Below are 27,397 nucleotides of genomic sequence, written 5' to 3'. Positions count from 1 at the left end.
TTGCTGGGGGGGAAATAATTGATGAATATACTCTGTTCCATTCATGTTTACAGTGTACATGGAATTTATCACTTAATTTCTTCAGTGTCTTTATTTTCTATGTCGACAAGGGAGCAAGGCATATAATATGTAGAGAAGGAAACTCGTCCTCTATAAAAAAAAAATTTAAAAAACGCATTGAGAAAAAGCATGGCAGATAATAGCGGACAGACTGAATGATAGTCTAAAAATATACATTTATGAACTACTGCTCTTAACTGAAACCATTCAATGGGTCACTGTCATTTGCAAAAACGAACAGTTGTACACTTTGCATTAAAAGCGAGCAGTGGAAGTTAATGACTTAGGAAATGTATATTTTAGCCCATGAGAGAGAGGGAGGAACAGAGTGAAAGAGATATTTACGCATCATACTCTAGCATAGAAAATTGATCTTCATGGTAAATTTCTTGAGTAACATTATCGTCTGCTTACTTTTGAGGCAAAGAGTACAACTGTTAATTTGTGCAAATGATTAGTAGCCTAATCCTTGAATGGAATGATTACGATGGTTTCAATTCAGAGCAGTGGTCAGTTAATGTATATATTTATCGTATAATAGGCTGCTTACGCATTGTCGGTCCGTGATCATCTGCTACGCTTTCTCTCTCGGTTTCATTACAGCAGCCGTGTTTCTTTTCTTAATATACAAATAATGTGAAACACATTATCATACTTCCACAAGAAGCTGCTGGTCACTCTGTATAAAGTATGAAAAATGCGTATACTCCATTTTGGCATCAGTAAATCTGTGATCGACCTCGCGGTCTTTTGAGGAAAGCCGTGGACGCGCATCTATCTGAATTACTTTAGCCTGGCTCAACCTAGTCGCTCCTCTTCAGCCTGGCTTGGCCTTCGTGAAACGCACCAAGCCAGGATGCACAGATTAGACTAGGTCAAGCCTCACTTTATCAGTTATCCTGGATTTATATATTCTGCTTTTGTGAAACAGGCCCCGGGTCTGAGAGAGCTGACTCAGGAGTTTGTCAACATCGTAATGTCTTGGTTCACAGCACATAAACTTGACTTGGATATACAGTTAGGTCCAAATGTATTTGGACAATGACAACATTGTTATTTTGGCTCTGGATTTGAAATCAAACTGACTATGTGCTTACAGTGCAGACTCTCAGCTTCAACATGACAGTATTCACAGCTATGTTGAATGGACTATGCAGGAATTATGGTTGGACCCCATTGTTACGACCCCTTCGATGGATTCGGGGACAGCAACACGACAATCAATAGAGTGTGACAGTCGGTGTAAAAGTGAAATATTTGGTTTTTATTACAAACATGGAAATGGCTCACAACAGGATGGTAGAAGATGGGACCTGGGGCATGTTGCACAAAAGTAGAATGAAGAAATCCAGGATAACTGAAAAAGCGCAGCTTTACTTAGTGTGGTCCACTCATCGCGGCTTAATCGGTTGCACGTTTGCCGAGCCAGGATGAGAAGGTGAAGCTATGTCAAGCCAGGTGTAGATAGCTGGGATAAGTGCACGTCCACGGCTTTCTTAAATAGACCACGGTATCGATCACAGATTTACTGATTCAGAAATGGAGAAGACGCGTGTGGCATCTTTAACCCGCTGAGCAGCAGCTGTTAATGGAAAATTACGAGGAGGTGAAACATATAATATGCAAAAAGGGAAATACGGCTGTTATCAGACAGAGAGAAAAAGTCCAGACAAAACAACCGACTGGCTGCGTAAGGATTTAAAAAGATCTACTTAGGGCCTACTAGTCACTCCACATTTTTACAAAGTTTTAATTGCTTTTAATGTTGGTTTTATTGCGCTAAATGTGCTGGCGTTACTGTAAAGTGTCTGAGTAGCCTTGTAAAGCACTATATAAATAAAATGTTTTATTTAGCCTACTTTGCCTTAAAAGTGAGCAGAGGGAATTTATGTTCCTCGGGCAATTTACCCTAAGGACTAGGCTTAATTTCAAACCCTTATTCATAATGAGAGAATGTTTTACAACCATATCCACAAATCTCTATAAGCTATAATTCTAAATATCTTTCTACAATTAATGTATATACATACAGAACAAACATGACTGGACAAAAACTAGAAAAAGTAGTGACTTCAGTACACTGTAAGCATATCTGTAAAACAATATAGCCTATTATTCATGTTTTTTTCTCACTCCCAAGCTTTGTGGCATTCCAACACATTCTCACTCATCTCGTAAAATACGGACGTTTGGTCAGGTACCATTGTCGTCGTTATTGATGCAAGAGTCTCTTTTAGAATCCGCTGCACAGTGTGGGAGGATCCCCCTGCCTCCCCCCGCCACTCCATGTTGCACGGGGAAAATTCACGGGGAGAGCAGCGGAGGAAAAGCCCATTTCCTCCGCATTGTCCCACTTTATCTCCGGTGCATGTGCAACCATTTCTTACCATCTAAACAACTGCAATAGTAGGATTTAAATCAAACTTGTGACCGCAATAGTGACAAGTAATGCATGTTAATAAAAATAAAGCATAACACATTCAGAAGACAACAAAGATTAACTACGTGCATAATGTACAGGGTACCCCAACTCACCTACGGTCCTCAATCCCCACCTCACAAAACTCTACAGTTTAATTACCAAACAACAGCTACAGCTTAAAGGACAGGAAAACTGACAACCAGCCAGCAGCACAGAGCAAGAGAGAATCCCACTTCTCAGGAGTCCTCCTTTTATTGACTGCCACCTCGAATGCTGATTGGCCAACTCCAAACACAGGTGGAAAGCAATCATCTCAATCACCTGGAGAGAAAACAGAGTGAGTCTGCATGTATGAGTCAGGCAGAGGTGGAAAGAGTACTGAAATATTGTAATCAAGTGAAAGTACTGTTACTTTAAAGAAATTATACTCAAGTAAAAATCCTTTTGTTCAAATTTAGTTAAATTCAAACTAAATTTGAAATCAGCATAAATGTAGTCTGAGTAGGGCTGCACAGTATGAGGAAAACATGATATGTGATAACATTGAATATCGCGATAAAGATATTACTTGCAATAAATAAACAGATAAAGTGTTTCTTACTTATGCCTTTCTACTGGTTACAGTGTTCTTCTAAAATACAACAAATGACGTGTTGAATTTAAAACAAATAAAAGCAAATAATTTCTAAAAAAGAATGAGTTACATTTTAAAGTGCAGTTTTCTAGCTTTTTTCTTTCAGCTAACACAAAACATCACTGAGTTAATCACAGAACCACAAACAATGTTTTACTCGGAGGTCTCTCACCCATAAAGACCCACTGTGACACACGTGTCACACACTCTTTAAATGTTCTGGAAAGTTTCTCATTCAGCTTTATCCTTTATTTTAACTCATGAAGCCCCTAAGTGACACTGATGGAACATCCTGGTAGTGGCCATGTGACAGTTTGACAATTTGTGTTTCCATGACAACATTTCCAAGATGGCTGTGTGCATGGTCAACAGATTTGACAGAGCCAATTTTTAAAAGCATTTTTTTGGTTTCTTCTATGGTAAGATTCTAGTCATTTAAAGTTTGTAATGCTTACATAACGAGTAATATATTACAATTAACCTGTTCTGTCCACAATTGTTGAACAAATTGATATAAAACACATTAGGTAAATATTGTTGTGACTTATATATCAGGTGACACTACAGGGGGTTATTTAAAAGAACATCTCAGAAATGTGTTCTATGTAGTCTATTAGTCTGTGTTATGCCCCCCCATAATTTTCCTTTGAGGGGGAATAAGTCAGGGTTCTTATGGGTTAAATCTGATATCTTCCTTATTAAAACAAACATTGTTTGTAATTGTTTTCTTATGTTTTTCTGATTCCTCTTCAGGCTGGGTGGCTGTAACCTGTCAGAGAGAAGCTGTGAAGCTCTGTCCTCAGTTCTCAGCTCCCAGTCCTCTAGTCTGAGAGAGCTGGACCTGAGTAACAACGAGCTGCAGGATTCAGGAGTGAAGCAGCTGTCGACTGGACTGAAGAGTCCACACTGCAGACTGGAAACTCTCAGGTTAGTGTACTGCTGTTTGTGTTTGTAAAATGATGACACTCTGAACTCTTATTTACTTCATATATTATTTAGTATCTTATCCTTTTTTGGTTGAGTTGGCTGTAAGCTGTCAGAGAGAAGCTGTGAAGCTCAGTCCTCTAGTCTGAGAGACTCAGGATGTGTACAGGGGTTTGTTGTCATAAGTTCCCTATGACAACAGCTTGTCATACGGAACTATGACAAGCTGTTGTATCATGTAATAGCTGATTGGATATATTACAGATATATATATAATTAAATTATTTCTAGTCAAAAAGAACATTTAAGATAATCACAACCTCATTCTTCCTGAGCACATTTATTCTTTTTAAGTTCCTTCTGTATACAGGTAGGGAGGATGAGCTGCCTATCAGGTTTCACTTCATCAAAGTTTATTTAAACAGTTTGGTCGCCTAAAAGATCTTGTTCAGTGTTTGTTAGCACCTTGTCAACCAAAGCTAGTGTTAGTTGGTAACTAAAGGGAAAGTCTGTCGGTTTGTACATGCAGATGAATGACGTCAGTACCCAGAGGTGACGTTTACCTGACCATAACTCTCCACAGGGTGAGGTAGAAAGAGGTGGAAAGAGTACCAGAATATTGTACTCAAGTACAGTTACTTTAAAGAAATGTTATTAAAGTAAGAGTACTTGTGTACATAGATGAATGACTAAAACTGTGTTTTCACAAAGACAGAGATATGCAGACACTGTGCTTTCAGTATTATGAAGTTGCATAAACCGTACGTTGATACTGTTTTGTTAATCTCAATTTTTTGTGGAACTAGATGCACATACAGGAGCCTCATGTTCACTCCTACAGTGAGATATAAGTGGATGTTGAAATGCAAACCGGACAAACAACAGCAGCTCTCCCACTGTTTCTCTGTCACTAACTGATGAACTATGGTTCATGTTTAATGGAGGATCTGAGTGAAGGTGTATGAAGTTGATTCTGACTTTGTTTCTTCCTGCAGGACGGACCATGGTGGACTGCAGTGGTTGAGACCTGGTCTGAGGAAGTGTGAGTGTGTTTAAAGTTTGATTCATGAGAACTCAGCTGCATGTTACACTAGATTTTTACATTTTGTTGACTAAAGTACGATGATGAATTTCTCCAGAGTTTCAGTCAGTATCTGTTTTCTGTCACTGTGCCTGGAAATATGTTAGAATTAAATCAATCAATTTAAAATCCACAAACTAAACAAAGTGATCCAATATAAATAATTATTATATTTCAACAGTCTAGCCAACAGAAAGCTAACTTTGTTTCGTTTGACTGTCACTAAACTGGAGGAGGTTTAATGAACTGTATTTGCTGATTCTTGGTATGAACATTAGCTTTGGTACATCGGTCAGAATGCATTTGACAGGACCTCAGTATCAGTTTACTGAACTTAATTGTGTTAGGTTGAAGACACAGCAATGCACACGGCACTAATTCACTTGAACACAGACTAAATCTGTAAACCTGACGTTCTGCAAACAGAAATGGGAGCACAAAGTTAGTGCATATAAAATACAATTCAACAATAAGTATGCTTCACATTCTTAGGATACAGTTATACATATTCATAACTAAACAAATGAACTAAGTTACTCAATTTACCTTAATATCAAACTAAAGTACTCAAAAGGCCTTAATTTCAAAGTATTATACATTTACAAAGGCTGCCATCATAAACCAAACACATCAACTAACACTAACACAATAGGAAGCTGTTATGGCAGTGACAATATTTTACATAGAGGCTCAATTATTTAAATTAATTTCCATTGTTTATACAGCTCTTTGCATTGGTAAACACAAGACGAGACTTTAACACTATTTTACAGAAAACTTCAATGAAGAAATAAGACTGGAAAAATAGTCCTTTATTCAATCAAAAGTCACAAAATGAAAAGCAAGCACTGAAAGGTTTTGCCATAAACTCAAATGACTGGCTTCTCTTCTGTATAACTAACAGTTACACTGTTACTTATTCCATATGTATGGTGGAGAGAGAGTCTCTTCACTCAGAGAACCAAGGTTACAACATAACTAAGAGTTCTCTGGCAGTAGTTGAGACCAAATATTTTGTGCTTGAATTTGTCATTGTACAGTAGACCGAGATAAATAAAGCTTATTTTACTATTGTTTCACATTGACTATGTTCTAAATCACAAATAAATTACCATCAAACACTCAACAGATGATTTCTGTGAAGACAGATGCTCTTTTCTCTTCCTCTGCATTGTATTAATTGCAGCAGTAAACAAGGAAGTACAGTAACAGTCAAAGGTTTGGACACACTATTTCAATCAAGGGTTTCAATTCATTTTTTGTATTATTTCCTACAATGTAGATTCATATTAAAGACATCCAAACTATGAAGGAACACATTTGGAATTATACAGATTATTAGATTCTTCAAAGTAGCCACAGAGAGTGATGGAGTGCTGTGTCAGATGACCTGGCTTCCACAATCACCCGACCTTAACCCAATTGAGCTGGTTTGGGATGAGTTGGACCGCAAAGCAGCCAACAAGTGCTCAACTCCTTCAAGACTGTTGGAGAACCATTCCTGGTGACTACCTCATGAAGCTGATTGAGAGAATGCTAAGAGTGTGCAAAGCTGTCGTCAAAGCAAAAGGTGGCTACTTAGAAGAATCTAAAATATAAACCATATTCTCGTTTGTTTAACACTTTTTGTTTACTATATCATCATATCAGACTGGAGCTTCTCAAGTCCCACAACATCAGAGCAAATGTGCTATTCACCATCAACTGTTGTAAAAATACCCATATTCAAACTCTACAAAGTTGATTTCTCACATAAAAAAGTCTCAAAAGTGAATTTAGTGATGAAATAGCAGAGAAAATAGTTATTGGCTAAAGCTACTACGGCAAACTCCTGATCTTGATTCTAGAATCAAGTGCTTTTCCTTGGGTTCCAGGATGTTAACACTGAATTTTAAACATTGTATTTTGCAGTTGAATTTGGCCTGTTAAATTTGAGCAAGTTGAAAATATTAGTTGAATTTTAAACATTACATTTTGCATCTGAATTTGTTATATTGAATTTTTTTGCGTTGAATTTTTGATTTTGAATTTATGAACTTAGAAAAAGGTGAGAATTAGTTGTTGAAAATTAGTGAGTAAAATTTTGAGGCAAAAAATTCAGATACATAATTTCAATGTATAACTATTTAGTGCTAGAAATTTAATGGCTTTTTAATTTCAAAATCCGATGAAACAGATTTACTTCCATAGAGAACGGCCGGGGGATTCTGCACTTGTGTACTGATATCACCAGACACTTTTTACGAGAAATCTCATCACGTTTAATCTCGCGAGATCTCGTGGAGACAAGATCTCACACCTCTAGTAAACTCTCCCCTCCAGTGGAGAAAAGATAAATTAAATTGACACGGTTGAATAGCACTGTCACTTTTCCAAACTGACTCTAAATCACCTCTATCATCAATTAAACAACATTTCTTCCGGTCAAACAAACCATCAACATGAAACTGTCCCGTTGTTGTCCCGGTTCCCATTAATGTTTTCCTAAACATCACTGTCCTGTTCATCTTTTCTTAAACCCAACCGTCCCGTGTGTCATGGAAACGTAAGCCCACCCACAACCTTTTCCTTAACATAAGGGGCCGTATTCATTTCACAGAATTCTTCAGTGGGCCCATCACGGAATTTTTCGGCGATTCCGTGAAACTGCCAAAGATTTTGAGTTAAGGGGCCTTGTTCATTTCATGGAATTCTGTGAGATCAGGTTGGAATCATTATACTGCACTTACTTTATCATGAACACAAATAAAGCAACAGGCTTATTATTTGTGGGCCTGTTTTACAGTTGGGGAAGAGCGCTCTTGCCTTCAGTGCTGTTTGTAAACTCGTACTTCACAAGTCTGACAGATATAAGTTTATGTGTTCCTTCAGTTTTCTCCTCCACATGTTTTTAATAAATCATTGTTCAACTAGAAGCAATAAACACAACATGACATAGTTGATATCTAGAAGATGTAGAATAAAGTGAGTTGAGGTGGATTTACCTTCCAGTTCCTCCCTGAATGGAGACCTGGGACCAGATGTACGACATACGCACAAATACAACAAATACCACAAATACACAGAGCTTCACTTTTTCCACATTTCGTTATGTTACAGCCTTATTCCAATTTTTTTCCTCAAAATTCTTCACACAATGTGACTCCATAATGATATATATATATTTTTTTAGATGTTTGCAAATTCATTAGAAATAAAGAACGAAAATATAATATGTACATAAGTATTCACAGCCTTTGCTCAATACTTTGTTGTGGCAACTTTGGCAGGAATTACAGCTTCAAGTATTTTGGAATATGAAGCCACAAGCTTGGCAAACCTATCTTTGGCCAATTTCACCCATTCCTCTTTACAGAATGTCTCGAGCTCCACCAGGTTGGATGGGGAGGGTCAGTGCACAGCCATTTTCAGATCCCCCCAGAGATGTTCAATGGGATTCAAGTTTGGGCTCTGGCTGGGCCGCTCTAGGACATTCACAGAGTTGTCCTGACGCCAGTCCTTCAATATCTTGGCTGTGTGCTTAGGGTTGTTGTCCTGTTGAAAGATGAACCGTCGCCCCAGTCCGAGGTCAAGGGCACTCTGGAGCAGGTTTTCTTCCAGGATGTCTCTGTACATTGCTGCATTCATCTTTCCCTCAATCCTGACTAGTCTAGCCAGTTCCTGCCGCTGAAAAACATCCCCACAGCATGATGCTGCCACCACCATGCTTCACTGTAAGGATGGTATTGGCCAGGTGATGAGCGGTGCCTGGTGTCCTCCAAACATAATACTTGGTATTGACGCCAAAGAGTTTGATCTTTGTCTCATCAGACCAGAGAATTTTGTTTCTCATGGTCTGAGAGTCTTTCAGGTGCCTTTTGGCAAATTCCAGGTGGGCTGCCATGTGCCATTTACTAAGGAGTGGCTTCCTTCAGGCCACTCTACCATACAGGCCTTATTGGTGGAATGCCGCAGCGATGGTCGTCCTTCTGGAAGGTTATCCTCTCTCCACAGAGGAACCCTGCCCTGGGTCACCCTGAGCTCTGTCAGAGTGACCATCAGGTTATTGGTCACCTCCCTAAATAAAGCCCTTCTCTCCCAATCACTCAGTTTAGAGGGATGACCAGTGGTTCCAAACTTCTTCCATGTACGGATGATGGAGGCCACTGTGCTCATTGGGACCTTTAAAGCAGCAGTCATTTTTTTGTACCCTTCCCCAGGTCTGTGAACATAATGTGGAAAAAGTCAAGCGCTGTGAATACTTTCCGTATGCACTGTGCTATCACACATAAACTGGTATTTCTATAAACAGAAGGTGTGCACGTCACACTGACTTAAGACCAGCTTACACATGGTTTTAGAGGCAGTTGCAGGAGATCAGGTGGCAATGGAAAACAGGCTGAGAGACAGAATCTTAATAATAAAACATTGTTTGTTGTGATTGTGTGTTTTCAGTCTACACAGCTGTAAATCTGTAAATAACCATCAGATGTATTTATAAACTGAATGAATTGTTATAACTGGATTGTTGAAGTTAGTTTGTTAAACATCATTCACAGCTGAATATGAAATTAAATTTTTAATTATTTTCTTTCAGTAATTGTCAGTAAAGTTGTAAATGAATCAAGTAAGGGTTAACGCCCAATGAGGTGTCCATTGACGGGTTTAATGAACTTCAGCGTCGGACGGTTCATGCTTTGCCGGCGTCCATTAATACCTGACAATGGTAACCTCGAAGGGCATTAAATCGCTTATACCATGGTAACTTGCCAAATAACATTTTTAAAACATAAGTTTATAATTTAATTTGTTTTACAACTGAAATCTAAAGTTTTTCCAAAAAATAAGTTTCCCTGGCTACGCCTGATGGTTAGACTAATACCTGGAACAATCATTCCCATCCCATAATATTCTTATGCAATGCAAACGTGATTCCCTGCTCCAGGAAATAGGAAGGACCTTAGATATGACTTGCCACCCTTAGCAACGGGAGACATTTATAGTCCGCTCAGCTCGTATAACCCTTCAGCTCAGCTACGGGCCAGAAAGCTAACGTTATGCTAGCAATTTTCAAATTCAATAACATTGTGTACAGTTGGCAATCAGTAAAAATAATTTGACAGTATGTTGAACAACAAAACAAGCTAGCTATCCAGCCATGTAATTTCCCCCCAAAGCAATATTCCTACATTTACGAACAATTTTATCCGCAATGTGTAATGTTACTGTCGGCCGCAGCCTGAAATAGCGACCTGAACAGTGAACGGGATGTGAGATAACGTTATTCGCTGTATAATAAAGTCAGTTCAGAGGGGCACTAAAACTTACTTCTTGCAGCTTCATGTGTGTTAGCGCCATCCTGTGGTGTTCAAACGACGAGGCCAGAGGCAGTGTTGGAAATAACAGATTCACATTTCCTTTTTGTTATAATCTAGCGCATTCATTTAGAACAGTAAACAGTCAGTTTCACCGGAACTCCTTTAGTAGGTGTCCTGTAACACTTTTTTATGGACACCCTGCAGCCAATCAGAATCAAGTATTCACCCAGACCATGGTATAACAGATGATAACCTGCAGCTGTATTGTGTCTTGTTCTCTCCATCAGATGTCTGTGAACTGGAACTGGACACAAACACAGTACACAGAAGACTCAAACTGTCGGACAACAACAGGAAGGTGACATATGTGGAGGAGGATCAGTCATATCCTGATCATCCAGACAGATTTGACTCCTGTCCTCAGCTGCTGTGTAGAAATGGTCTGACTGGTCGCTGTTACTGGGAGGTCGAGAGGAGAGGAGAAGTTGATATATCAGTGAGTTACAGAGGAATCAGAAGGAGAGGAGGTACTGACTGTAGGTTTGGATGGAATGATCATTCCTGGAGTCTGATTTGCTCTGATTATGATGGTTACTCTCTCAGGCACAATAACAGAGAAATAGTCCTCACTTCCTCCTCTGTCTCTAACAGAGTAGCAGTGTATGTGGACTGTCCTGCTGGCACTCTGTCCTTCTACACAGTCTCTTCTGACTCACTGATCCACCTCCACACCTTCAACATCACATTCACTCAACCTCTTTATCCTGGGTTTATGCTCTGGCCTGGTTCCTCAGTGTCTCTGTGTCCTCTGCAGGACTGAGAGTCTCTCCTGTGGACAGAAACACTGACTGAAGATCAGCTGCTGAAATCAAAGTTCAGTCTGTTCACCATCACACACACTACAGACCAAACATGAAGAATTGGTGCCAATAAATCACATGTCAATATAAACATTTGAGCCCATCTATCTCTATGCTCCTTTTCACACCGAATCCGAAACTTTCACTTGTTTTGTCATCCACAACTGTTTAGGTCTCTGCAGATTTCGGATGCCGATTAAAAACAAGCCAACCGATAAAATGACTTTTGTTTAATGCAATCAATAGATTCTCTGTTCATACTGTCACACAACAATGTGGGTATCGATCCATTAGATCTCGCAGCATAGTGTCCTCTTTGACAAACAAAATAAAGATTATAAAGACAACATCTGGGGAAGTACAGCAGTTAAACTGTCTGTCTGCTATTCATGAATTACTTTTTACTTGTACTTCACTTTGTTTTGTGTTACTTAGTTTTTAATATGTATTATCTTGTATGTTTTTATGTAAAGCACATTATGATTCTATCTGTGAAGTGTTCTTTAAATAAAGCTATGCTGAATTAATCAGAAAGCAGCAACGGTTCATAAGAAAAACTTAAATTCATGTTTAACAATTTTTGTGTCATTAATCCATCCTCTTTATATGTTTCTAAAAACAGTGAAGTATATGTTGCCATGTTTTGCTGGCTATACTCTGCATTTTGCTTGATTGAAGATGGGGGCCTAAGTGCTGCATTTTGTACCATGTGTTGTGCATTGGGTTTGTGGTGTTATGCCCCTGGAGGCCAGGGTGAGCATATCATGCTTTCACCTATACACACCTGCAAGATATAATCACTCTGATGTTCTCTTTGTGTCACGACACACTGAGAAAGGCTCAAGCCGACACGCGTTGGTGTATTTTTAATGTCTTGCCCTATTTAATAAAGGCCTTTTTATCACTTTTTCTAACCAACCTTGAGTGCCTGGACTTGATTTTATATGAAAATTTTCTTGGCATAATTATTCCTCCTTTTTGTCATGTTTAACAATGTTTACACATGCCTGTAAGTCCAGCAACATTATACTGCTAGATTTATAATTGGAGTTTGGTGGGGGGGGGAGATGGAACTAAACAGACATGTTTCAGTGTTTATCTTGCATCATTCAGGACCGTAATGGGAGAAAAAGATATTCATCTTGACCTGACAAGCGGTCAATACTTCCGGCTGCTGCGGTGTCCTGTCCTGGAAATGTCTCTGGAGAAAAAGAACATTGTTCACGGCGATGAGCTGAAGGAGAGCTGCACCAAGCTAGCCAGAGTTAGCCACACAGGCTGGACCGGAAACAGGGACGTTACCTTCAAAATAAAAGAGCAGTTTACTATGCAAGAGTTTGAAACAGATACATATCCATAACATGAATTCAAGTAGAATTAAATTAAATGGGTGATTGAGTGATTATATAGGGGATTTTACACTGTTCCTTAAGGTCTCCTAATAGGGTATGTAACATTGGTTGGGCTGAAAATTGCCCAAATTCTATTTTATTAGGCCCTTAACTACCCTGTGAATATGGCTCTATTTGGAACAAGAGCTTTTCTTCCAAATATGGTATTCTCATGAATATTTAGATGAGCTGCGCGCTGATTGGTTTGAGCGAACCCCATAGAAACACATTGGAGACGAGACAGCAGGTCTCATATTTCAGACACTGCAAAGTTATACATTGTTTGTCGGGCTATTTCGTTATTAAATTCACTTCTGAGACTTTTTTAAGCGAGAAATCAACTATATAAAGCTCAAAAATGGGCCGTTTTCCGAAAATTGATGGCTAACTGCAAATTTGGTAAGACGTGTCTGACTTTAGCAAGAAGCTCCACACAGTCTAACGAGAAAGCGGCAACCTCCATACCCAGTGAAAGTCACCGTTTCCCTGGGTACTGGACTACTGGAATACTCGGGGCTACGCAAGCTCCATGGAGCTGGCTGGCTGCCAGCTGCCGGCATAACTAGAGTAGCTATATTTATAGTTTGAATTTCGTCACGCCACTTATATAACATCTACCCCAAGGTCTTATAAAGCTAACAATGGTGTCCGATTTCAATTTAATGAATTTTTGTTAACATTAGGGATTTTGTTAGCTGCTACTGTCCCTTCAATCCTATGTGTAGCTAGCTACAGATCGCTGCTAGTTAGCATCATTTTCTGCGTAATTCCAGTATATTTACAGTTTGAATTTCGTCACGCCACTTATATAACATCTACCCCAAGGTCTTATAAAGCTAACTATGGTATCCGATTTCAATTTAATGAATTTTTGTGAATTCCAGAGGAATTCTAAGAGGAGGCTAGCTAGCTCTCATTGATAGAGCTCCATCCAGCCGCAGGCTCTATCAATGAGACTCGCGGACAAGAGGCGTTTATTTCCCCGATCGTTTGTTTAAATAACTCAACACATTATAATTACACACATTATGAGATTAACTGGAACCTGCGATAAGAGATTGCTGGCGTAACAAGCTCGCTGACCGCGCTCTCACTCACACACACCGGCCATTTAGCAGGAAGAGGGGAGCTGCAGGCCCTGGAGCTTTGTCAGGGCAGCGGCGTTTGGTAGTCCATTAACCCAAATAGCGGTGACGGGTATGGTGCCGTGGGCTGCCAGTGACGGAGCTCTATCTTCCTCACAGCAGGCCGAGGTCTGTGAATGAAGGCAGGCCGGGCAGCGAGGCAGCAAAACAGGCAGCACCGGCCGCTGAACTCCGACACACAGTTGGACAAAATTTGCAATTAGATTAGATAGAATCAATTTTCGTAAAACGGCCCATATTTGACCTCTACATAGTTGATTTCTCGCATAAAAAAGTCTCAGAATTGAATTTAGTGGTAAAATAGCAGATTATGAATGTATACAAGGTCTGAGATCTGCACGACCTATTCAGAAGACTAAGCTGACCTCAGATCAGTGGCGTAGCCTATGTAAATGTTTGGGCGTGACAAAGATAGAGACTAGAGCCAAATGAGGAGGAGTCGCCAAGTTGACGTCAACTAGGCGCTTGTTGAGATTTGCCCGTTTTCAGAGGCAGTTTCAAATTGTGAGATTTGCAGAGGAAAGAGGTGGTAATGAGATTTTGAGGTTATATGTATGTCCTAGTTACCCTCTAAACTATCATTATTACACTATGACAAGGTAAAATCGGTTTTGCATTCAATCACCCCTTTAATAAGTTTGGACTAAATGAGCAAATAATCACGATTTTTTTTATTTTTGTGGTTGAAAATTACAATTAAAAATGTTAAACCCTAAAACAAATATGTTCATGAACCTGTTTTAAGTTAGCTGATTAAAATAAATAAGCTAAATAGTTGCTGATTAATGTTCTTTGCATTAACTAGTTGTTTGAGTTTTGTGATTGTTTGTGTTTTTTGGCTACCAAAAGAGTAGATGTTTTATAATATGTATATTAAAAATGATTGCCTGCTGAAATAGGACTGCACCCGACGTGAAATACTTTTTTATTTCTCCAAATCCATCTGTGTAAAGATACTCAATAAAAACAATTCAGATTCATATTTAACTTATGTAATGTGTTACAGGGGAGCAGTCTTATTTCAGCAGTCTCTGCCAATGCCAAAATAAGACTGCACCCCCCCTAACTCTAACTAAAGGATTGTAAAGTCTAACAATGACCCAATTAGCTTTACTTGCATGTCATGACCGCTACTAAAAGTCTTGAAAAGATTGTCATTGCCAGCCTTTGCAATCCTGAGTTTTTCACGTTTATTTTTATTTTGCTGATTAATGTTCTATGTATTAACTAGTAGGGGTTGGAATCACCTCACGATACGACTTATGTCACGATACGATGGTACTGCGGTTTTAAACATATTGCAATATTCTGTGATATATTACAATATATTACCTTTTTTTCCAACTGGAATTCTTCCCATTTTCAAATGATGTCTCCCAAAGGAAATTTTATCAACATCTGTTTTATCTAAAAAGATAAATTTCTCTCTTTCTTCTAACACATATATAATAATAAATCTATGTATAGATATAATGCTGCTGAAATAGGACTGCACCCGACGTTAAGACGCAGCAATACATATTATAAACTTATTATTCACCAAATCCACTCGTCTGTGTAAAGACAATTGCCAATAAAAACAAATCAGATTCATATTTAATGTATGTAATGTGTTACGGGGGTGCAGTCTTATTTCAGCAGTTTCTGCCAATGCCAAAATAAGACTGCACCCCCCTAACTCAGGATTGTAAAGTCTAACAATGACCCAATTTGCTTTACTTACACGTCATGACCTCTACTAAAAGTCCTGAAAAGATTGTCATCTGAGTTTTTCACACTACAGATGTTAAATATATTTCTGAATTATTTTTATTGCCAAGTATGTTTGCACAGAGTGGATGTGGTGGAAAGAAATTAGGGCCGAGCATAACGCGTTAATTTTTTTTTAATCGCATGCCGACGTTTATTAATTTATTTTCACTTCACTCAGCTTCGCGTCGTGCCTAACAGGCTACTATTTTGACCCTTTGCCGCACTTTGCCATACTTCCTCGTAACACATCCTGCTGCTGCAGAAATAGCAACGCGGATTTCGGTGCCTCATTCTGGTGCCACTGATATGCCTGCGCTTCTCTTTGATGCTCTGTAATAGACGTTACAGGCAACAGAAACATCGCTGCACGTGACGCTAGTTAACACTACACTCGACAGCAGCTAACGTTAGCCTACCGCTAACTAGTAGCTGGATTAAACATGGTTACAATGCTGACAGCTAACGCTAAACGGTGTAAAGTTTGTCTGTATTTCACTGTAGAGGATTCCGACCCGGGATGTAACAATCTGCAGCTGCAGTTGTCGGAAAAACACAGTTCAATGAAACTGGTAACCTACAGCCTCGTGTTGCATTCAAAGTTATTTTCCATCTGGTGGTTATTTTTGTCGTTCAACAGCTATTTAATAGTGAAATAAGTTATTGTTATAGTTATTACATTATTATTAAATCATTTAATTTTGACCATATGCCCTCAGCAATAAACAAGCAAACTGTTGTTTAATACCCTTCTTTTTTAAACTTTCTTTAAAAGTATCGGTTCAGGCACCGTTAAGGCAACGTTACCGTTTTAAAAGTACCGCTTTAGCACCGGTATCCAAACCAAACAATACCCAACCCTAATATTGACTCTAGATTCAAATGTGTAACTAGATTCACATATTTTCTTTTGTTTACAGTAAGTAAATAAATAATAAACAAATATAAATCTTAAAATCAAGTTCATAAAGTGACTTCCTTTGCATGCATTTGATTCCCAATCAAGATACACTGGATATAATTGCTTTCCATTTTTAATATGTACTTAAAAACAGTTCTGAAATGCAAAATGATAGAATTTTAATCATGTGATAAAACATGCGTTTAAATGTGATTAACTATAGAAAATCAGCGATTAATCGCGGTTACAAAAAAAATGTATTGTTTGACAGCCCTAAAAGAAATGTATTGCTCCGGCTCTGTGTACCTGCTGGCTGTGTATGTTAGGTTGTAGTACTAAAACATGTTGCAACTTGTGTTGGTGAATAGTAGTTTTATTTAGAATTTTCTAAAAGACACAATGAAATGGCTATTTAAAGGTTTTTAGTCATAACTTAGCTCAGACTATTCTGTTCACAGCCGGCATATGTGAACACCTGGAAATTTATACAACAATTTTAATAACTTACATCACATTTTACATGAAAATATTCCTCTGCATAGATAGATGACATGTTAAAGAACATTAACATACCGACGATGCTCGTTTATAGCTTCAACGTGAGCAGATGGCCTTAGATTGATTTACAAATGCAAGACAGTGCCGCCTGGAGATATTCCTGAGCGCTCCCTGATGACATCATTAAAGGAAGCCGCAGAACAAACGTGACTGACAGTGTAATTTCCTTTAGTATACCGCTAGGGGGAGACAACGAGTAACAATACAGAACAGAACACTCCCCGTCTGGTGTCCCTGTATACCATACATGTCCTAAAGGTCAGTCGTAGGCTAGTCTTCGGATGGTAAAAGGAGGACCAACTCTGTAACCGGCCTCAGGAACACTTTAACCCCGTCTGGGTGCGCTACTTTCACTTCCACTTTGCGGACTCTACCGTCCCTGCTGGGAAACACTTCTGCGATACGCCCTATAGGCCATGTGTTTCTTTTGGCTTGATTGTCCTTGATGAGCACTAAACTCCCTTTAGTGAGATTTGGCTTGTCAGACCACTTTCTTCTTGTCTGCAGAGTGGACAGGTATTGTTTCCTCCATCTATCCCAGAGGGTGTTAGCAAGACTTTGTACCTGTCTCCACTGACGTTTGTACAAGTCTTTGCCATCAAAGTCGCCTGGAGGAGCAAGAGAGGGACCAGTTTTTTGTGTTAACAGAGTTGCAGGGGTGAGTATAAATGGGTCATCTGGGTCTGTAGACACTGGTACAAGCGGTCTGGAATTTACAATGGCAGTCACTTCAGCCATCAAGGTGACTAGGAACTCATGGGTGATTTTTGAAGACCCAAGCTGTAAGAACATTGAGTCGTATGGCGATGAACCTTCTCAAGGCACTGATAAAGGAAGAAGTGTCCATAGATTCGATGACTTCGATGTGGATGGCACAAATGCTTTGACAGCAGAACAAGACCGCCCATCTTTTGCTGTCTGCATGACCTCCTCAGGTGCATCGTGAAGAGACTGACCATGATTCAGAGACATCAAGTCCAACGTACAAAAACAGAGGATCAGTGTTGAGGCGGCAGTCGGGTAAGTCTGCCATTTTCTGAGTTTCGCCGGAGTCTACGACAGGTGACACATCTTAAAATAAGACTGTTCACACACCTTTTTGCACCCACAATCCACAAGCCGGCAGAACGAATAGCGCCCTCTGTAAAGAGACGTCCTTGATGTTGAGTTTGTTCATGATAATGGCGCACAAGAAGAGTGGCAATGTGGTGACAACCAAGAACTATTATAGGTTGCTTCTCCTCGCATCTTATACTAGCCTCTGTGATGCGTCCGCCCACTCTAATGAGACCGTTTGTGTCAATGAAAAAGCTCGAGAAGAAAAGGGCTCTGATGGGGCTCTCCTGTGGAAGAGATCTTTGTTCCCTGATACACTGCAGCTCTTTTGTGTAAGTCTCCTCTTGGATGATACGTATGATTCTGTTTTGGGCCTTGGTGAGCATCTCTACCGTGTGATCTTGGGTGCAGTGATGCCATCCGTTGCAACCATCACGAGAATCCTCTGTATTCTTCCTGTAGAGGCGGACTATATGGGTGAGACATGAAATGGCACGGGTTAGTGACTTCCAGCTTGAGAAGCGGCAAAACCGTTGGGACCCAAGTTGGCTCTCCCTGGTAGTTGTGCTCAGGGTAGACACAAGGGGGTGGATATCTACGTCCTGTTCCAGATTCATTAGGTCAAAGGTGGCCTGCTTGTTGTGGGTTTGCTCGGGCTGTGACAGGAGAGCTGGACCTGTGAGCCACATGGTGTCTTTGAGGCGTGCTGCTGAGATGAATCTCGTTGCGTGATCAGCAGGATTGTTGTCTGTTGATACAAAGTGCCACTGTGTGGGGCTAGAGAACCTTCTGATCCGCTGCACTCTGGTGTTCACGAAGACATAAAATAGACGCTTTTCATTGTGGATGTAGCCCAACACTACCTTACTATCCGTGAAGTAGCTGATGTCATCTATCTGAATGTCCACTTCAGCACTAATGAACTCTGCGATGTCCACTGCTAACACGGGAGCACATAGTTCCAACCGCGGGATAGTGAACTCTGGTCGAGGGGCTAGTTTTGCTTTGCCTAGAACAAAGCCTATGTGGCAGCTTCCATCTTCATCAAAGAGCTTTAAGTAGGCCACAGCTGCTACTGACTTGACTGATGCATCCGAGAAAATGCTGAGTTCTCTGCATTGGGCTGTGGGTGGGGAGACCTGTGTATAGGTTTCTGAGTTCTTGGAGTGATTCTCTCCATGCTGTCCATAGCTGCTCTTTCTCGGCAGGCAGCGGTGTGTTCCAGTCGACTGTTAATTCTCGAAGTATGGTTTTCCCGTGCAATCAGGGCATGAAGTTAACTTTTTGGACCACCAGCCACTGTGGCAGGTGGATTTAAAAATCCACCTGCCACAGTGACTTTTTACCAGCCAGTTATTTTTGCCTCATAAAGGTTGGACATTGCGCCGTCATCACGTGCTGTAGTAGGGGGGCCCGCCTTGATAATCCTGCATAGGGGCCCGGTGTTGGCTCGTTACGCCACTGCATATAAGAGATGAGATGACAAAATCAGAAGTAGCCTAAGCGCACCACAACAACAAAAAAACAATGGTGAATGCGCACCATAACACAAGTTGTTGCAAAAAAAGTTGCAATTTTTATTGTATAGTTCTTAAAAACAAAAAATTAAATAAAAAGGAAACTTGTTTGTTGTTAATTTAATTAATTACTCTGGGCTGAGATTTCCTAGGGACCTTACCAAAAAGGCTCAGGATGCTGCAAATGTTGGTATAATATGAAAATGGCTGGTGGATTTAAGACAAAAAATTATAATTTATTGAATGAATCAAATATGAACATATCTGTCATTGTCAGTGTCTTGTTGATCTTTACATTGTTAGTTAATTTCCTATCCTGGCCAGGGACACACATTCATACAGTTTCATAAAGTACTTATTGGACTTTAACTTTTCATTACAATAACGAGCGTAGCTGTCCTCAATTTAGGTCATCCTGTACATCTTATCTGCGGTTTTTCCTGCATCCACCGTGTGTGTTTGTGTGTGTGTGTGTGTGTGTGTGTGTGTGTGTGTGTGTGTGTGCGCGTCAGTGGCGAGGGGAACGGAGCAGCCCCGCCCGCTGCAGAGAGCCGACAGGATTGAAACAGCAGCCGCTGACTTCAGAGGGAAAAATCATTACAGCGTACATTGATGTTAAAATGTATACAGGTTGGCAGGGTGGTCTGAAATGTTTTACACAGTCTTTCGCTGTATGTTTTGTTGGTAAATGTGAGATGTTCGAGTCACACACACGTCTCGTCTTCATAACAGAAACAAGGAAATTAATTTGACCCGATCTCACTCCCGCTTGGTCAGTGGCTGCACGTGGGACTGCTGGGATTGTCGCGAGTAATGAAAATGCGATAGGGGGCCCCGGCTGTCAATCAATGTCTTCCGGTGATGCAAGCCCCTGATTGGACCGGGCCCGTAAGCAACCGTGTACCCTGCTTACCGATAGTTACACGTCTGAATCACTCAATTCTCATTGGCTCATTGCCAATGTGGCAGGTAGATTGACAGTGTTACCCGCCAAATGCTAAATTCACCCACATTTGGCGGTTGGTCGGGTGTTAATTCCATGCCCTGCCTGCAACAAGATTGGGGCGACGAATCCTAAGGGGTCATACAGGCTGTTAATGGTTGACAAGATTCCACGTCGCATAAAGGGTTTGTGTTCATCAGACACCCGAAATTGAGTATGTCATTCTTCAGGTCCCAACTGACACCCAAACTTCGCTGCATGGGGAGATCGTCGGCTCCCGGACCTAGATCCTTTAGGTCGCTGGCATGGTCGTTTGAGGGAAAGGCTGCCATGACTTCTGCATTGTTTGACGCAATCTTATGCAGCCTGAGGTTGGAGCATGCCAGCATCTGCTGTGTCCTTTTGAGCAGAGCGATGGCAGCTGAAGCTGAAGGTAGAGATTTTAATGCATTATCTACGTAGAAGTTCCTCTCCACGAATCTTCTAGCATCTCCTCCAAAGGTCTCCTCTCCCTCTTGCGCAGTCTTTCTCAGTCCAAAGATGGCTACGGCTCCTTGATGTCTCAGTTAAAGTCATTGTCTTGATACCACAGAAAACATAAGAAGTTTCGGTGGTCTGGTCTGACAAGGAAGCAGTGGAACATCTGCTGGATGTCCGCTGTGACAGCAACAGAGTCCTGGCGGAAACGCAGGAGCATGCCTAGGAGGTTATTATTAAGGTCTGGACCTTGTCAGGAGGACATCGTTAAGGGAGATGCCATCGTACTTAGTAGCTGAGTCGAAGACTGCTCTGATCTGTCCAGGTTTCTTAGGGTGATACACTCCAAAAATCGGTAGATACCAGCACTCCTCCTCAGGTTCGAATGGGGGTGCTTCTTCTGCATGTTCATTCTGAAATATCTTTTGCATAAATGCGAAGAAGTGTCTTGAAGTGTTAACTTTATCTTTGTAAAACCCTTGTTCCATGATGTTCAGAAACGCCACGTCTTCAAATGAAGGTGCAATTTTGTCGTCGTCTTTGGATCTCTGAAACACAACCTATGTGGTCTTTGCTGTCCTTACAGATGAGAGACCCAGTGTTGTCATGTGTTTCTTTCACAAAGTAGCAGTTGGGACATGGCTTGAAGAGGGATGCTTGTCCATTTTCCACTGTGTTAGTGTAGAAGGTGTTTACTGTGTCTGGTTTGTGGACCTTACCCAAGTCGAGCTTTTGTGCATATGGAGAGTCATGTGGGCTGTTAATTTGTTTACGCATCTTATGGACTCTGATGTGGTCTCTGCCAAGCAGCAACATTATGGGTAGGCCTGAAACGATTCCTCGAATAACTCGAATAATTCGATTACAAAAAATCCTCGATGCAAAATGATTTGCCTCAAAGCTTCAGCATCTCAATAGAAAACATTTCTCATCCATTCCACGAAGCGGACCCGACCGGACACGAAAAGTAAATCACGGAGTTGTATGGACGATGAAACTACACCAAACACAACAACTACCAAAAACAAAGACAAGAAAATACGTAGTGGTGACTACAGTTTGCCTAAAGAGCCAACTTGTTGACTATCCCTTCAGAGAAACAGCTTGTTGCGCACCATTTTCTCTCACTCTCTCTCTTCACGGAGAAACAGCTGATCAACGATCTACTAGCATAAGTGTAACAGAGCTGTGTAGTGTTGTAATCAAATATATAAATTAAAATAGATTGAGTATAATTAATATTTACATATAGGCCTATATAAAGATCAGTCTCAGGTTGAAACTTGTAGTTCTGAAAGTTGCACAACTTAAGGTAATTCAATTCAATTTTATTTATAGTATCAAATCATAACAAGAGTTATCTCGAGACACTTTACAGATAGAGTAGGTCTAGACCACACTCTATAATTTACAAAGCCCCAACAATTCCAATAGTTCCCCCAAGAGCAAGCATTAGCAGAGGCTATTGCGACAGTGGCGAGGAAAAACTCCCTTTTAGGAAGAAACCTCGGCAGACCCAGACACTTGTTGGGCGGTGTCTGGCGGTTGGGGTTATGACGGTACGGGATGTAGCGTGGCACAGCAGAGCATGGGTGGACGCGGTGGACGCAGCAGGACGTAGCCGGACATTGCAGGGAATCGCAGAGCGTAGCAGGGTGTAGCAGGTCCATAGCAACAGCTGCACCCAAGACCCACATCTTGGTGTCACCCTAATCCGAGGCGATGTTCTGGGCGAAGAAGAAACAGGACTCCCCAGAGCTAGGTTAGTAACAAGCACTTCTGGGACAGGATGTGCATAAAAGGAAACAAAAGAAAAGAGCGTGTCATAAGAAGGAAGGAACTTCCTCGGCAGTCTAGAATTATAATAGCATAACTAGGAGAGGCACTATATTATTGATTATACGATATAGGATGATAGGTAATATCGGCACGGCATTTGTAGAGGGGGTGGGGCTTCTTATGAATCGGACATGTCTTTGCTGGGTCTTCTATCTTTGTGTGTGTAGGGTCAGCTGGTGTAACTGTGGCTGATGAGATGTCGGTCTTATGGACTGATACAGGTGTACGGTAGCTCATGTTTTTATGAGTATGTTTGTCTGTCTTGGTCTGATCTCCAATACAGGGAACAAACATGAAACTTGGGTCGTTGCGTGTCCTTGCTTGCTGGGAGACAAAGTTGACAAAGAAAGAGAATGGAAGGAAGGCAACTCTGTAGTTGTCTTTGTAGTTGGAGTCTTGTGTCATCCATCTTTCTTGCAAAGCAAACGGTAGCTTCTGTATGATGTTGCTTATGCTGTGTCTATATATGTCAGGCCTGGGAGTTCACCTTCCGATTTTACAGCTTGTAGCTCCGTCAGCAAGTCTGCCAGCTCCCTGAGTTTCTGATTGTCTTTGTTTGAAATCCTTGGAAAGTTATCTAGTCTCTTCCATAGTGCATCCTCGATGACTTTGGGCGCACCGTAGCACTCTTCTAGTCTCTCTCACACAATAAGCAGCCCTTTTCCTGGGTCGTTGACATGTACAGCTCTCAAGCGCTTCGCATGTTCTGCTGATTCTGGCCCTAGCCAGTTTACTAATAAGTCTCTTTCTTCTTTTGCGGTCAGATTGAGGCCTCTGACAGTGTTCAGTGACTTTGTCATTTGCATGGCGTTGTGAGATCGCTGCTCTGATCCACACCTTAGCTTAGAGCCATGCCCATCATTCTCTTACTCCAAAGCAGCCTCTAAAGCCTCTGCTTTAGCTAAGGCCACAGCTGCTGTCTTTTCTGCATTCAGTTTATCCAATGATGCCTCCAATTGTGCTTTTTAGAATTTTGATTTGCATCTCTTTTTCAACGTATGCTACTTTTGCTCTGGCTGCTTCAGCTTCTGCGCGTGCCATGGTTGCGGCTGCACTAGATCTGCTAGAGCGGCTGGATGTGTGGGAAGCTTGAGATCTGGTTTTCCATGAGCCGATTGATTGTGTATTCTCTTGGAACATTGTGTGTGCTGGCTACCTTTATTCCAGCGGTACAGCGTGCGGGGGTCCAGGTCTGCTGTAGATCAGCTCGCTTATGAGGCGTCGTTTTACTGTTCCATCCTTGTTACAACCCTTCGTGTAAATTGACAGACAGTTTAACTCCTCCTCTAGTCACCACACTGGACGAAGGTGAATCATTTACTTCTTTAAGGATGACCAAAGGTAGGGTAAAACTGAAAATGAAGATATACATAAATTACTACTAAATCTTCCCATTGAGTCTGTTCATGTTTTAAACAATACTCCTACAAATAAACTTGTTATTTTAAATGGCTATTTAAAGGTTTTTAGTCATAACTTAGCTCAGACTATTCTATTTATACCACAGCCGGCATAAGTGAACACCCGGAAATTTATACAACAATTTTAATAACTTACATCTCATCTTACATGAAAATATTCCTCTGCATAGATAGATGACATGTTAAAGAACATTTAATTCAATTCAATTTTATTTATAGTATCAAATCATAACAAGAGTTATCTCGAGACACTTTACAGAGAGTAGGTCTAGACCACACTCTATAATTTACAAAGACCCAACAATTCCAGTAATTACCCCAAGAGCAATCATTAGTAGTGGCTAATGCGACAGTGGCGAGGAAAAACTCCCTTTTAGGAAGAAGCCTCGGACAGACCCAGGCTCTTGGTAGGCGGTGTCTGACGGTGCTGGTTGGGGCTGTGCTGAACAGTGGCAATAATAGTCACAAAGATAATGGGACAGTGACTACAAATGGTAGTCATAGTAGTTAATGTCATGGGCGTTACAGGATGTAGCATGGCACAGCACAGCATGGGTGGGCGTAGCAGTACGCAGACACTTGGCAGGACGTAGGCGGTGAAGGATTTTAATCTAAAATGTGACCGATTTGACCGGTCTGGCCCTAAAAAGGCCAGACTTAACCTGACTCCAATTCTTTGGTCACTATTTGTGTTCGTTTACTGGTAGATCAGAGAAATAAAACTCAGGAATCAAATCAAGACCAGGATTCGTCCAGTTAAAGTTAATAACAAGTTTAGTTAATGATATTGCAGAAATACAAGTACATGTACATGGATATGATACTCAAAGGCAGAGTCTCTATCTCCTAACGAACTGACAGAGTTTCCCCTGGCATCCGGTCCTGCTAAGTTAAAATGCTGTCTATTTATCCATTTCTGTCCCATCCCTGGTGGTGCTCTCATCAGTTTGGATCCAGTCCAGATCTTCTGGCTCCAGCCGGCTCCTGACTAATTTGTAACACTGTATAAAAAACATGACCTTGACTTCCATTGTTTCTTTCTCACCCTTACTTTAACCCAGGGAAACAGAGGCATTGAGGTCAGCCCCATGAACTCTAAAACCTTTTCTCAACACTTTCACAAAATATATTCTAACAATCCCTCTTTATGCACTGCTCACGCGGTGCATACTGTAATAAGTGTGAAACAGTAAAACATTTTAGAAAAATTTCATATCCCTCTGTTTACATAGCAAACGCTATGTAACATAAAACTACCTAATCTCTAAGTACCTAACCGTTAACTCAGACACAATATAAGATGATTAACAACATAAAAAAGAAAAAAAATGGACTATGATACTGCTAATAAAAATGGCAGTGCGGTGTGGTGCGTGTAACCTATATGTAGAATTTAGCTGCTAGTGTAAGCTGCAGAATACATTGCTGTCTATGACTATACTTGGTGGTTACATTTATTTTTGTGGAAATCTCTAAACATAATGGAACAGCAAAAATTTAAACATAAACATCTACTTCTATTAAAATTGTAAAACCACACTTCAAATCTATGTCTTGCTTAAGGCTATACTGACAACAAAACTACTAAAATTAGACTTATGTTTTAGCTTTTCAGTTCATTAATTCAAATCAAAAAGGCCTATTGAGGCCACGCGCAAAACTGTGAAACAAAGTAGGATCAGGAAAAGAGGATAGAAAAACAGTTGGAGATAGGACGGATGGGAATTGGATAGAGAGGGGGCACTGGGTGGTGACAGGGGATGAATTTGGACCCAGCGAACTAGACTTCTTCTTCCTCTGAGGAAGTATAAATCTCGTAAAAATTGTTAATTAAGATAACTTGGAAGTGGGGCTTCTTGGGTGGCTACCATTTGGGGGAGCACCCTCTTTTGATAGGGCCGTAGTTATCAATCTATTGATTAGAGTTCTGAGACAGGGTATTGCTCAACACCTGCAGCAGATGAGGATACCAATAAACACAGCTTATGGAAATCAATATTGACATTATCATGTCTTTTCATCTTTTAAACATTTTATGCATCCAATTGGCTACAGACTCACATTGTACGTAACTTAAGCATTAATATCAACGTTAAATATTGAATTTTTCTACTAATCTTTTCAAGTCATCAGAGAAGTTGTTCTCAGCTGGTTTAGCAATGCCCTTCTCCGCATCCCATGTGTATTTAGCAAAACGCTGTAATACAATTCAAATTTTGTTTACTGCTTCCCACCAGAAAAGAATGACTCAAACGTCCGCGCCAAATTTGATTGCGTGCAATAAACTTGTCTGGTAGATACGCCTCTGGGTGCATCAAGTTTTATCACACATGCACAATCTGTCATCAAAAGTGCTACCAGGAGTGCCCCTCCTTGCTCGGTACGGGACAGGTTCAGGTGCAGCTTGTGGAGCATGGAAGATACATCGTCGAACTGCCTCCACACAGCCCTACACCTCAGCTCTACTGGCGCTTTGATTAACAAACCATGAGGCCAAGTGGTTACCTATATCGGTAGTGATGTTAACACCAAGACGAGCTTAGGAGATGCACACTTTTTCCCCTTCTGTTCTCGAGGAGCAGGTGTCATTACCTGGAAAAGGTTTAATAACAGGTGAGACAATATTTACTGAAGGAGACAGTAAACTCAAAATGACTTGTATTTTCCTTTTTAGGTGTGAGGTTTAGAGAGTGCATAGCTAAACAGACTAAAGATACATTGCAAACCTGTGACATCATTTTTGTTGTTTAATTTTGAATATGGTCTTACTGTGGAGCATGCTTATGCAATTGTTCCATAGCCGTTTTATCTTTGCGGGTCAAGTCGGTTGGATAGGTGACAATTTGATCTTGCAAAATAAAGATTGTCTCGGGTTCATTGACTGGAGGTTCTTGTACGCGGATAGCAATTCTCTCACATGGGTCTTTTCCAGCGACATCTAGACACACCCAATAGATACCCTGGTCTGTTTTGTTTACATTCCTCACTGTCACTATACTATCCCAACTAGGTGACTGGCCATTCGACGGTTTTCTAACTAAGGTCCATCTGGACGTCTGCTTTGTAACCCTCGGAATCTGTGTGAGAGTGTTGGAAAACATGGTCCCAATTGGTACAGTACT

The 27,397-nt window shown here is 40.7% G+C and overlaps 1 long non-coding RNA gene and 1 pseudogene across 1 annotated transcript; one reads left to right on the top strand and one right to left on the bottom strand.

Moving 5' to 3' along the window:
* Positions 1-27,397, bottom strand: part of LOC116048211 — a 243,840-nt pseudogene that overhangs the window by 58,223 nt on the left and 158,220 nt on the right.
* On the top strand, positions 9,806-26,784 carry LOC118493719. Its single transcript, XR_004895683.1, has 3 exons — positions 9,806-9,861; positions 17,436-17,442; positions 26,774-26,784. It is a non-coding gene; the product is annotated as an uncharacterized LOC118493719 (long non-coding RNA).

Source organism: Sander lucioperca, chromosome 2 (genome assembly GCF_008315115.2).
Source record: "Sander lucioperca isolate FBNREF2018 chromosome 2, SLUC_FBN_1.2, whole genome shotgun sequence".
Classification (NCBI taxonomy): Eukaryota; Metazoa; Chordata; class Actinopteri; order Perciformes; family Percidae; genus Sander; species Sander lucioperca.
Note: the sequence above shows the minus strand (reverse complement) of the source record. Positions and strands in the feature narration are given on the sequence as shown.